Source organism: Lissotriton vulgaris, chromosome 11, assembly GCF_964263255.1.
Source record: "Lissotriton vulgaris chromosome 11, aLisVul1.2, whole genome shotgun sequence".
Classification (NCBI taxonomy): Eukaryota; Metazoa; Chordata; class Amphibia; order Caudata; family Salamandridae; genus Lissotriton; species Lissotriton vulgaris.
In genome coordinates this window covers 532158524-532171565 of record NC_141699.1, presented here as the reverse complement: position 1 = coordinate 532171565, position 13042 = coordinate 532158524, and the positions used below count along the sequence as shown (strand labels likewise).

General features: G+C 47.0%; 1 protein-coding gene across 1 annotated transcript in view; it reads right to left on the bottom strand.

Moving 5' to 3' along the window:
* The window catches only part of LOC147683102 (disintegrin and metalloproteinase domain-containing protein 28-like), a 3314421-nt gene that overhangs the window by 307146 nt on the left and 2994233 nt on the right, over positions 1-13042 (bottom strand). The window lies entirely within an intron of this gene.

The window sequence follows — 13042 nt, the reverse complement described above, 5'->3', positions numbered from 1 at the left end:
AGATGTAGGTAATCCTAGATTACCTATTCTTAAATACCGAATTTGACTAATTTGGTATTTAGCCCTAATATACATGCCCTAAGGGCATGTATGTCTGCCACATGGCACAGTACAAAAAAAGCACAACTTTTTTTTTTTTTTAAGGTTTTCGAAATTTACCAACCAACCTTTATTTGGTGGTAAATACCGAATCCTTCCCTGTGCAATGCACTCATTTGAGTGCTCCCTACATTTCAGATTCTGTAATTTACCGATTCGGTATTTTAAGGAATCGGTAATTTACCGATTCCTTAAATTCCCGATTCGGTAAATTGCCGGATCTGAAATGTGGCCACCTACATCCCAAATGCCAAATACCGGTAGGTAACGGCCGAAATTCGGTAATTTCGTCCGTTACCGACCAGTATTGGGCCACCTACATCTGGCCCTAAGTGAGATAGTCAGGTAGGCCTAGTTACATGCTATTAGGGTAATCCAAAGTTGATGTCACTAAAACCTGAATCACGATCTTCCTAGTGTCCACTGTGACAGGAGTGTAGGAAGCGGTCTCTGTATATACTATGACAAAATAATATATGGTGTGAACAGAGTCCAGTGGATCTCCAGAGGCTTTACAGAGGCTCAAGTACATAATACTAATGCTCTCTTTAGAGGGTAGTGTGGGCGAGCAGTTAGACTTATCAGAGGGAAGTGCTAGGCAATTTTTGTACAAACACAGGCAAGAAATATTTTATAGAACCAAACATATTTTGTTGCAGTAAAATAAGTTTTGCAATATCATTGTTATTCAATGTAAAAAGTGGACACAGTGCATTTTTCAATCAGTACAATGCTATCCTATGGGAGGAAACATAAGAACAATAGTTACTTACCTGTAATCTGTGGTTTTCCAGTATTGGTGTCTTTCATAGTTTCACATGCCTGAATCATTCCCCGTCGGAGTATGAGTCCCACAGTACATAAAAAAAGCAGTAATATGCCATAATTACATTGGAAAAAACACTAATTCCCACTAGGAAGTAAAGTAGCCCAAGCTACCATAGAAAAAAATTCCACCTTAGTGACTATCCTAGTCATTATGTATAGTCCAAAGTCCAGCCAATCAGGCGCCAGCACCCACCAGAACCTCCTCCCCAGAGGCTCAGGCTCCCAGATTTTCTCGCAGGAGTGTAGGTAAAACCCTTATAGCCTAAAAGCCTCTGAGGGGAGGTGGATGGGTTGCATGTGAATCTATGAAAGACAATACTGGAGAACCACAGATTACAGGTAAGTAACTATTGTTCTTCTCCAGTATTAGGGGTGTCTTTCATAGATTCACATGCCTGAATCAGAGTAGCTAGCAGTACATATCCGTGCTGGGCAGACGCTAATGAAGCCAAGCTTGTCAGCAAGTAACTCATATAACAATACAAAGTGAAAATACACATATCGTATTAAGCATAACATAATGCAATCATGGAAATGTGTGAACAGAACATAAGAAGCGTCTGACAGCAGAAACAAGGAGGTGGGAAACAAAGGCTCACCTTAGTGAAACAGATTCCGTAGAACAGCTCGACCCACAGAAGTATCAGCCTCGCTGATCGATTCTAGACAGTAATGTCTGGTAAAGGTATGGCGACTAGCCCAAGTAGCTGCTTTGCAGATCTGCTGAAGAGGGACTCCAGCAAATAAGGCCGTAGATGAAGAGACCGCTCTTGTAGAGTGCGCTCTGGGCGCTGACAGTAAAGGTCTCCCAGCCTGTGCATGGCAAAAGGCAATGGCAGCAGAGATCCATCCTGAAAGTCTGTTTTGAAACTGCCTGCCCCTTACGAATCGCACCATAGGTAATGAACAACTGGTCAGAAGTGCGTAGAGTATATGTTCTTTGTAGGCAGAATTTAAGACATCTTTTAATGTCAAGCGAGTGTAACGCTCTTTCCGCAGGTGTTTGCGGGTCTGGAAAGAACGACTTAAGAACAATAGGTTCGTTGAGATGGAAATCCGAAGGTACTTTCGGAATGTATTTTGGATTTGTGCGAAGTATCACAGAGTCACTTGTGAATTGCAGTAAAGGATGGTGCACAGTGAAAGCTTGGATATCACTAACCCTCCTGGAGGATGTTAAAGCCAAGAGCAGTGACACTTTCCACGAAAGGCACTTCAAGTCGGCCTTGTGGATGGGCTCGAATGGGTGACGCACGAGTTGAGCTAGGACCACATTTAGATGCCACGAAGGAGGTGGACGGCGTACAGGAGGGAACATTCTAAAGAGGCCTCTGAAGAATTGTTGGATAATCCTTGCTGAGTACAGAGAATTGGTCCCATCCTGTCGATATCTGGATATTGCAGCCAGAAACACCTTTAAGGTAGCATGAGACAGACCTGTTCGTGCTAACTGCAGGAAAAAGAAAGAATTTCCTCAGGTTTTGCTGAAAAAGGGTGAACCCTGCTGAACGGCACCAGATGCAGAAGCGCTTCCATTTCAGACTGTACGTCTTGATGGTAGCAGGCACTCTAGCTTTGGCCAACACCTCTTTACAGTCCTCCGGGATGTTTAGGTGTGTGAACTCACGGTGTTCAGGAGCCAGGCCGCTAATCTCAGAGATGCTGGGTCCGGATGGAAGACTTGTCCTTCCGGAATGCTGAGCAAGTTCGGGATTGGATGTAACTGAATTGGCTTGCACTCCGACAGTAGGAGGAGCTCTAAACCAATATTGGCGCGGTCATCTGGGCGCAATCAGGATGAGTCGGCAAGGTTCCTTCTTCATCTTCCGCAGAACCTTGGGGACTAGTGAAATCGGAGGGGAAGGGTACGCAAACGTCAGAGACCAATTGATGGAGAGAATCGCATTCCCCAGAGAGTTCTTGTGGAGATGCCAGCTTGCGAAGCTTTGGCATTTGCTGTTGGTCCTTGTCGCAAATAGATCTAGGTCTGGCCAACCCCACTGATGAAATATGTGTTCCACTGTCTCCTGGTAAAGCTTCCATTCGTGGGTAGTGACCGTTGTTCTGCTGAGGGCGTCTGCGAGGACGTTATCCGTCCCCGGAACATGCACTGCTTGCAGATTTACATTGTAGTGAAGAGCCAATGTCCCTAAATCTTGCGCCTCTTGAGACAGGAGAAGAAATAGTGTTCCTCCCTGCTTGTTGACGTAGTGCATGCTTGCTGTGTTGTCTGTTCGTACCAACACATTGGCATCCTGAATGATGGCAGAAAACGCCTTGAGTGCAAGAAAAATGGCTCTCAGTTCTAAACAGTTGACGTGCCACCGTTTTTGCTGCGCAGTCCATTTGCCACTGATCGTGAGGCCTTGTAGATGAGCCCCCCAGCCCTCGAGGGACGCATCTGTAGTGATGGTTAGACTCGGTGCTTCTTGAAGGAACGCGCACCCCTGCCTCAGATGACTCATCTGTGTCCACCAGAGAAGAGACTTCTTCATGAGTGGCGTGAATTGAATGAGGTCCTCGAAAGTGCCGGAAACCTGTTGCCACTGTAAGGTCAGTTCCTCCTGAAGTGGCCTCATTCGGAGCCGGCAAATTGGAAGTAATGGAATACATGCCGATGCCATCCCTAGAAAAGACTTATACAGTCAGACTGAAGCTGACTTTCTTTGCATTAGATCTTGTGCTAGCCGACTTATCTTTTATCTGTCTCTCTTTTGAGACGAAAGCTCTGAGATTTTGAGTGTCTAGAGTCGCTTCTAAGAAGGCCCTTCTTTGAGACAATTGCATTTGGGATTTTCTGAAGTTGATTGTCAGGCCTAGAGACTGAAATAGGTGCAGACACTGTTGTAGGTGTTGATGAACGGTTTCGTGAGAACTGGCCTTTATAAGGCAGTCGTCCAGGTATGGGAAAATTTGTATTCCCTCCAGCCGGAGGTGCGCAGCCACTGGAGCTAAAACTTTCGTAAGTACTCTTGGAGCTGAACGTAAACCAAAGGGAAGGACCTTGAATTAATAGTCCCTGCCAGCCACCCTGAAGCAAAGGAATTTCTTGTGACGAGGTAGAATGGGGATGTGAAAATATGCATCCTGGAGATCAAAGGTGACCATGCAATCTCGTGCTGCTAGAAGATGTAATATCTCCTGAAGCGACAACAAATTATACCATTCTTGAAAAAGTATGCCTAACTTCAGCAGAAGAAAGGTTCTTAGCAGGTGCCCCCCGTGCCTAGAGGAGGGGTGCCCTTAGTTGCTAAAAAACCAAACATATGGGAGGAGGGTCAAGGGGAATATTTTACGACCTGTCTGCTCGTTCCCCTGCTGTCAAGATACAAAACACACAACAGAGCAGACCAGGTCTAGAAATGGTGTGTAACTATACCAGTGACTGTGGAAAATGGGGTGCATGTGTGAGCAAATGTTATTGAAAACAAAAACTATTGAAAACAAAAGCTAGAGCAATTCCCATCAGCCCACCCATGTGGTGGAGTTTACGTCATGTGGGAATTGCTAGTCATACCATCCCAAGTCCGGCCATATAGTGCCGGTGCGGGAATGGATGTCAGTAATCTAGCCATAATGTACATCCTAGAGTGATGTTAATAGAAAAGTGCAGAGCTCAAGTGATAGTGATAATTAAAATTGACTACCCAGACTCTGAAGAACATTTAGACAGAAGTCCATGTGTCAAGGGTTAGAAACACACCAAGTAGTAAGACTACCCTATGGCGCTGTGCAGGACGGTCGACATCTTTCAGCCTAAGGGGCATTTGCCCCGGCTTTCTTCAGGACCTTAGACATAGAATGGCTACTGCAACTACATGTGATGTGTTAAGTGAAGAATACCAATGAATGTACTAAGAAAAAGTTACATATCTACCAGGAACTTAAATACTTAAGTGTCCACTGGAGGGAGAGAAATATATCTTCTTCCTATCAAAAAACAAGAAACAGAAAAACATTTTGTCAGACAACACTAGATTACACACATACACCCACAAGCGTACACAGAGACCGTCTAGCCACACCTGCAAGAATAATTTGCATTCTGCATTATAAAAAGCAGAATAGCTTGATCACCCAGAGGCATTTCCTCACAGTGATACTCACCCAGCATTGTGTGGGTGAAGACCTCATCAAACCAAAAAGGAGCTTAGAGGGATTTAATGGTGCTCAAGGGATGGCCCTCCACTCAACTACATACAATCACAACAAAACCCGGCACCAAGGACTGGATACAACTTGCTCTACTGGGCTAGATTTTGCGTGCATATCCTATGTCAATATACTTATTATTTGACATCAGTACTACTGAACCACTGTCTATGTAGCTGTGGGTCAGGTAATGCCCGACAGTCCAACACTACATCACTGGTAGTGTAATCTCAAATTTAGTTTAAGAGGGGTCCTCGTGCAATTTACAGGGAGCCGAGTGTTAATGAATCCACACACCAGTATAATTACTAGCATAATGTTGTATAGTCTTGGGTGTGGGCCGGATATACTGTAGAATATATTTAATCGTAACCAGAGTATGACGCCAGCGTGGCACGTGTAGTGCCATCTCGCCACAATGGCTGATTAATGAATAGTAGTTTAAGGCTTGGAAGTTTTTCTGAAGTGACAGACGAACATAGGGAATTACATCTCCCAATGTAACCACTCCAAGATGGCGCCTGGTTGCCCACAGGCGCACATCACGTATTCGTCATCACGTGACGCCGCCCGGGAGTAACCTCGGCGCTTTTAAAACACCGCAGGAGGAGTGTACCGGCGTTCCTGGGATGAGTCCAGGTCCCTTCGGTTAGACCTGTACGGTAAGGAGGTATCGGGCGGGAGCTTTCATTAAGTTGTTTATTAAGCGTACCTGTTGGGAGGCGCTAGGGTAGCAGGCCCTGGGTGCCACTATTACACTGGAACGTTTTGTGAATGGGGACTAGTAAATATGCTGTAGCGGATTAAGCACACGAGAGCCCTAGCACCACACCCAATATGCCTTGAACACACCCTCTATACAACGTGGGGCTAATTAAGAGCGCTAAGGCATTACTATGGTTTGAGTTGGATTCTAATGTGGACAGTTAACATGAAGTACTGCTCCTACCCGGATGGGCTTTCTTTGAGGGTGCAGGGTGTGCTGTGTCCTTAATGCAGAGCAATGGTGTTGCACTATCTATATGGCCTCTTTGCTATAGGTGATGTCATCTAGGATAAGAGCCACACCTTGTTGATGAATGCACTGAGGTAATTCTTGTACCCCGCTATTTCTTACGTTATTCCTTAGGTTGATGCAACAACTGACAGTTTTTATGAAATGCACCTGGTCTTGATGGTATGAGAAGACGTGGCAACACTAGGGTAATGTGCTTTAGAGACTATATAGAAATGATTTTACATTATATACACTCTATATACATTATGCGCAGGATGTGATGAGGTCCAGGGTGTTTGACAGAGGATTGTCTGTATGTTTTAATTTGACAGTGCCTGTACGGATGATGTCCAACTCTGGTGCAGTGACTATGTGGTGAGCCCTGATGAAACTGCCAATAGACTCAGTAGGCAGTGAAACATGTCGGCCACAGGTAATGGTACGCTAGTCTAAGCTACCAGCCCTTTTAGCTCTTCAGCCTACATCTGGTTCCCAATAAAGTTATATTGGTATAGCTGTGGATTTTAATCATCACTCTATAAGTCACACCAAGACTTTACACTTGGTTTTTCTAGTGCACCTTAATGTTTTTCCTTTGAACTTTCTGTTTATAAGTTTTGTGTTGGACACCTATTTCTTTCTCTTCCGATAAAGAGAGGTGACCGATGATGAGAAAGGGGTGAGAGTCGGTACCATCAGCCAGTAACCCCGAGGGTGTGCGCCCGTGAGGTACCTCTCTTTGTCACCACATATTTTTTGGACAGAATGTTTGCCATAAATGTGTGAGTGGTCTGTTCCTTTTAGAACGGACAGTGCGGGTACTGTCAAATTATAATATGTATGTGCTTGAGCCTCTTAAACTAAATTTGAGATTACAATACCAGTGATGCAGTGTTGGACTGTCGGGCATTACCTGACCCACAGCTACTTAGAGAGTGGTTCAGTAGTACTGATGTCAAATATTAAGTATATTGACATAGGATATGCACGCAAAATCTAGCCCAGTAGAGCAAGTTGTATCCAGTCCTTGGTGCTGGGTGAAGACCTCACCTGGTGACCGCTCTGGAGTAGGAGGCCCCGCTCTACAGTGTAGAAAAAGGGACAAAGTAAGCACACAACTTTACAGTGCCCAATCCAATGGCTCTACACATATAACCCAACAGACGTGTGATAGTAACCCAACTGTCAAACCAAGAACGGACATACAGAAAGGCTCCCATGGGGCGCTTAGAGATCGCACATCTTGCGATATTCATCATGTCACAGGGCACAGTATAGACGCTTATGTGCGCCTCTAAACAGCTTCTTTTGGACTCCTCCTTAAAAACATTTTGGGGGAGTAATGAGTATAGACTGAAAACTAGCTTAAGACCCCAGTGCATTGGCATTAGTGGGGGGTAGTGAGAAGCGCCCATGAATAGCTATCTGGGCCACCCACAATCAAAGGCTCCTTGAGTATCAAGGAACATAAAACAACAGAGTCCTAACATAGAAACAGAGTTTAGTGGGGATTCAGGGCCATTCAGGCTCCTTCTAATCTTATTTCCTCAGCAGGAATTGACTGATCTTATCTCCTCAGTAGGAACTAACTGGTATAAAGAAAGGCCAACAGGCAACTCACCTATCCGTCAGTGCCCCCGATTTTGAACCAAGCGGAAGTGGAGGTGTTTGTAACACCGCCCTTTTCCCTTTAGTAGCCACCGATAATTGGATAGTAAGTCATATGGGGCGTTAAGATTAAACAAATTTGCGGAAGCAAGCGCGAAGAAAGCTGCTGCTCCTTCGCGCATGCGTAGTAATCAGAAACCGCTGCTCCTACGCGCATGTGCAGTAATCAGGAAACGCAAAGCAATGGCATGTTGCGTCAATACATATCGCCGTTTTACACAGAAGAGAAAAAACCTCCAAAAGCTTCCATACTTAGTCATTGAGACGAGTACAGAGAGACCTGACTCCTATGGGAGTCCAACTCAAAGGTTTTTTGTTCCACTCGGTCCAGTAACCACTCTGGATACGCACGCATGCCCAAACAGGAGACACTGTTCCTCTGGCATGCGCCCGACGAATCTCACCAAACTGGGCTCGGCAGTTTATTAAGGACTCCATGTGAAAAAAGGGGGGTTACCCAAGCGCGCATCTCCCGATTTGGGAACCAACAATGCACCATGGAGTTAATAGTATTCCTACGGCATTTTAATGAAGTGTAAGAAATATATTTTATGGTCATTCTTAATGTAAAAGTGCCCATACCGAGTGGAAAGTTCAATCCAACTGGTCTCTAGATATATAATATACAATGGGACATTCTTTCAAAAGTAACTCCACACCAAACTGTTAATAGAGAGGAAAGCAGGAGGTGTAGCAGTGGCTGTACCCCCGAATCAAGACTTATAATTTAAAGGCGTATACACCATCACGAGTCACTATGTGGTGGAACGTGACGAAACCCCATTAAGGATTATTTTATTTACACAGTAGTTGTCATGGAGATGGAAAGTAAAATAGGTGTCACTGGTATAGTTACACACCATTTCTAGACCTGGTCTGCTCTGTTGTGTGTTTTGTGCCCTTAGTTGCGCCACATGGCCAAACACCCCCACTGAGAGTCTATTGGGAGGAAGAGGCCAGCTAATGACGTAGCTGTTTAGGTTTGGTCAAGGAAACAAAACCAAAACCTAATAGTTGTTGTATTTAAGGAAACGCCTCAAGGGTGATCATCCTCTTTGTCTCCATGGACCCTAGCCACAGAGCACCAGAAAAACCAGCAGGAGTGCTAACATCAGGTTCCGGTCGACGGACCCGAGGAGGGCAACGCGGTGGGTTCAGGGGGGGCAGACTAGTGTTTTCATCTGAGGTATTTGGTTCATATTGGTAGATTTGAGATTATTTCAGTTGATGGGGAACGGGGTTGCTCCGTTAGTCAGGCATCCAGGTAGCGGTTTACTAATTGAGGCGGCCATGCATTGATTTGTCTGCAGGAGAACGTTTCGTGGGTTGGTGCATCGACTGCCGAGGGCACGGTGGGCGCAATGGGGTTTTGTTACAATTGAGTTAACGGTTGGGAGCGCGTCTCGGTGGGCTTGGGCATCGCTAGTTCGGACTTGCTCACTGTCACCTAGGCATGCATGGAAATTGTCTACTGGGAGTGCGTCTCAGTGGGGGGCATCATCTGCAGGGGTCGCATTTTGTGTGTAATGGTTTCACATCGAGGTGCGGTGGCTTTGGTGCAGTTCACATCCGCATCGCTGGATTGCAGGATTGTAGCACACAACAAAGTGGGTTCCTGGTTTGGGACGGTGTCTGATAAACTTTGTATTGGGGGCATGTTAGACGTGGTCAGCAATGTGTAGGGCAGTGGAGGTTTTACCATATGGGCGGTGGGGTGTTGCCCCACTAATAATTATTGGGGGAATTTTAGCGCACACGATTCTATCTATAATATTAAAATAATTTAAAGTGCGCGATCGTGCTGGGGCGCCACGTCATCCAATCACGTGGTGACAGCCTGCAATGCATGGACTGCCTCGGACTCACTGTCGGTCGCACCACTGTGCATGTGGTGCTTGACCAGCTGCCTTTCTTCAGCTACTGAAGCCTGTGGCATTTGAAAAGCAAGCACCGCTGAATACGGTGTTTGCCTACTGCCACAGACCCCAGTGGTTGAAAAAGGAGCAACGTTTTTTTCATGCTCAATCCAATCATGACGCTGCTCTCTTTAGAGAGCAGCTCTCCTCTGAAGAGAGCAGCGTCAGGATTGGCTAGGTACGGCTGCAGCATCATCATCATCTAGTACTAGTGCTGAGTTCTTGTGGTTGCCAGCAGTCTAGTGTTGCACCACGGGGGTGGGAGCGTCCAACGTGCCAATGCCCAATCACTGTAATGGCTTAGTGTTAAGCCATTCAGTGATCGGACATTCTGCAGTTGCTGGGCTAATCAGGCCGGCCCACGTCCAGTCACCCTTCAACTTCCCCCCCATCTCTACACGAGAGCACGTGTGGTGTGCAGTCGACTCGAGGACGAGGACACTGTGTAATCGTTCGTTGGAGATCAGACAACATCGAGACTAGTAGTGAGTGACTGTGTGACCACTACACTGACGAGTCGACGCTTGGTAGCCTGGTAGGTGTGTCTACAGTGTCTGTAGGCTAAATAAAGTTTAGACTATCTATCTGTAATTATGCGGTTGCGGAGTTAAAGTTTAGATCTGCCTATTAATTTCTAGTGCTACATGAATCAGATTTATTCCGAATAAGATTTATAGCGCAGCGCTACATTTTAATTTTCATTGATGGACAAATAGGGACAAAGGTGGCACAGTGCGATCGCTTGTTATTTCCCCGATAGCCAATTTGCATTATCGCACCTCGGGAAATCATTTATTTAATATCGTATCCAAGCCCCATTATTTATTAATCCTTTTCTATTTAATGCAAATGTAAATAGGTAATTCCCTAATTAGCACATGAAGTTGATAGCGGACTGGGGAAAACCGGACCGTAACTGGCATCTGGGGGGCGACCTGGCATCACATGAACCCAGCATCATGGGGTTGGGCTTGCGCACCCCCCAAACTTGGGGAGCATTTTCTCCTTTCTAAGGGTCTTAATTCCAAAAGACACTTGAACAGCGGCTCTCTTGGGGGCCTCTACGGGCGTCAGAAGTGTGGGGGCGGGGGGGTGTTAGGGTGCAGGAGACATGGGGGATGAAAAAAATCACTCCTGCGCACTTCCACTGTTCGCAGGGCAATTAGAGCATTAAAGCGCTCCCTATGGCTGCCCTGCTTTCGGCCCGCTAACTTAACTTCAGTCAGGGTGGGGTTTAGAAGGTGGAACACATTCCTGAGTCAAGTGGAGGCCGTTTTTTTTCAAGTTTGGGCAAGGCAGGCTCCCTACTTAGCACGAATTGTTGGCCGGCCATTGTCACTGTCCAAGCGCCTGTTAGCACGGGCAGGAGCATAACCCCCTAACATGCGCTTACGACTAATTGGAAAGAATGCCAGAGGCTGATGGTGTCAATGGACATTGCTTTTTTTGATGTAAACATTCAACATTTGCATCTGTGGCGCCGGTTCTTTGTGATTCCGTTCACACTTCTGCCTCTGCAGTTGTAAAACAAGGAGAATGTACCCAAGCAGGTATATGTGTGTGCACACTTGTGTGATCTTCTCTGGGTCTGCATGTGAGCTGCACATGAGCGTCTGTGTTTGTGTGCACGAGTGTGTGTGTAGGTGTGAGCTTTGCTCGCAGCCTAGAAGCGCTTATCTCCTGAAGCATTCTCATCTGTATTTTACTAACCCTCGCAGCCTAGAAGCGCTTTGCTCGCAGCCTAGAAGCGCCTATCTCCTGAAGCATTCTCAGCTGTATTTTACTGACCCTCGCAGCCTAGAAGCGCTTTGCTCATGCAGCGCCGCTCAATTTAATTTAATTAATTAATTATCAGCGCGACCTTGCTGAGATCGGCTGAAATCACATTGCTACACTGAGGCTGGTGTGTTTACCTACAATTAGCCTGCACACTCAGCGCTGTTACGAATGTGCTGCCCCTGTCTCTATTAGCCTTTGACCCTCCATTTTGTTGTTTGTTTCCCCTGGTCAGCCCCTCCTCCCGTCACCGCCTCCCAGCTGCTGCCCCTCCCACGCTCCGCCCCTCCACTATCCATTTATGACCAATGTCCCAACGTGCAGCGTCCACGCGCAGCGTTCGCGCCCCAGTCGCGCCGAAGGAGCACCAAAGGTAAGCCCGTCTACGCCCGACCGCGCCCAGCGCCAGTCCCCCTGGTCCTCGTACCTCCCACCTCCCCCGCATTACTTACGATGCCACCACCCTCCTAGCCCTTAACCCCGGCCGACTCCCCCACTGCATCCAAGCCACTCCTGGACACACCCATGGTCCCTTCTCCTGCAAATCCTGCAAGTTCGACGGCAGCGAGATCAACTCTTCACCCACGGACACAAACCAGATATCTGACTCCATCTACCTAAAATGCATCCTGCTCAACACCCGCTCAGTCCACAGACACGCCATCGAACTTTGGAATCTACTAGACACCATCTCTCCGACGTCGCCTTCCTGACAGAAACATGGATGAACGCCTCATCAGCCTCTGACATCACCATTGCCATCCCGGAAGGATACAAGATCATCCGTAAGGATCGCACCGACCAAACAGGAGGAGGCATCGCTATCGTCCATAAGAACTCCATCCGCATCTCAACCAGCTCAGACGTCAACCTCGCTAGCGCCGAACACCTTCACTTCCAGATCCACACCGACCCCAAGACCACACTCAGAGGCACTCTCATCTACAGGCCTCCAGGACCCCGTGCAAAATTCAGCGACGTTATCACTGACTTCATCACCCCACACGCCCTCGCCTCCGAGGAATACATCTTACTGGGAGACCTCAATTTTCACCTGGAAAAGAGCAACGACAGCAACACCACCTCCCTTCGGGACAATCTCGCCAACCTCGGACTCAAACAACTTGTCTCTACGCCCACCCACATCGCAGGTCACACACTCGACCCCATCTTCACCTCCAGCAAACATGTCTCCTTCAGTCACACCACTACCCTCCAGTGGACGGACCACAGCTGCGTACACTTTTTCTACAATAAAACCACCACTCACAACCGACCTCAACCTACTCTACGAAGAAACTGGAACAAAATCACCATCGACCAGATCTCCTCATCACTTCTTCAAAACCCACCTGCCCACTCCTCAAACCCCGACCAAGCAGCGTTTAACCTCACCCAATGGCTATCCAACAGCGCCGACATCCTAGCACCGCCAAAGAAACGTCAAATTAAACTTGGCAGCAAAAACGCCTCCTGGTTCAATGATGATCTTAAGAATTCGAAGAAACTCTGCCGCTCCCTCGAGAAAACCTGGAAAAAAGACCCAAATACCAGCACCAGGGACGCCTTCAAAAACGCCACCCGCATACACCACCAACTGATCCTG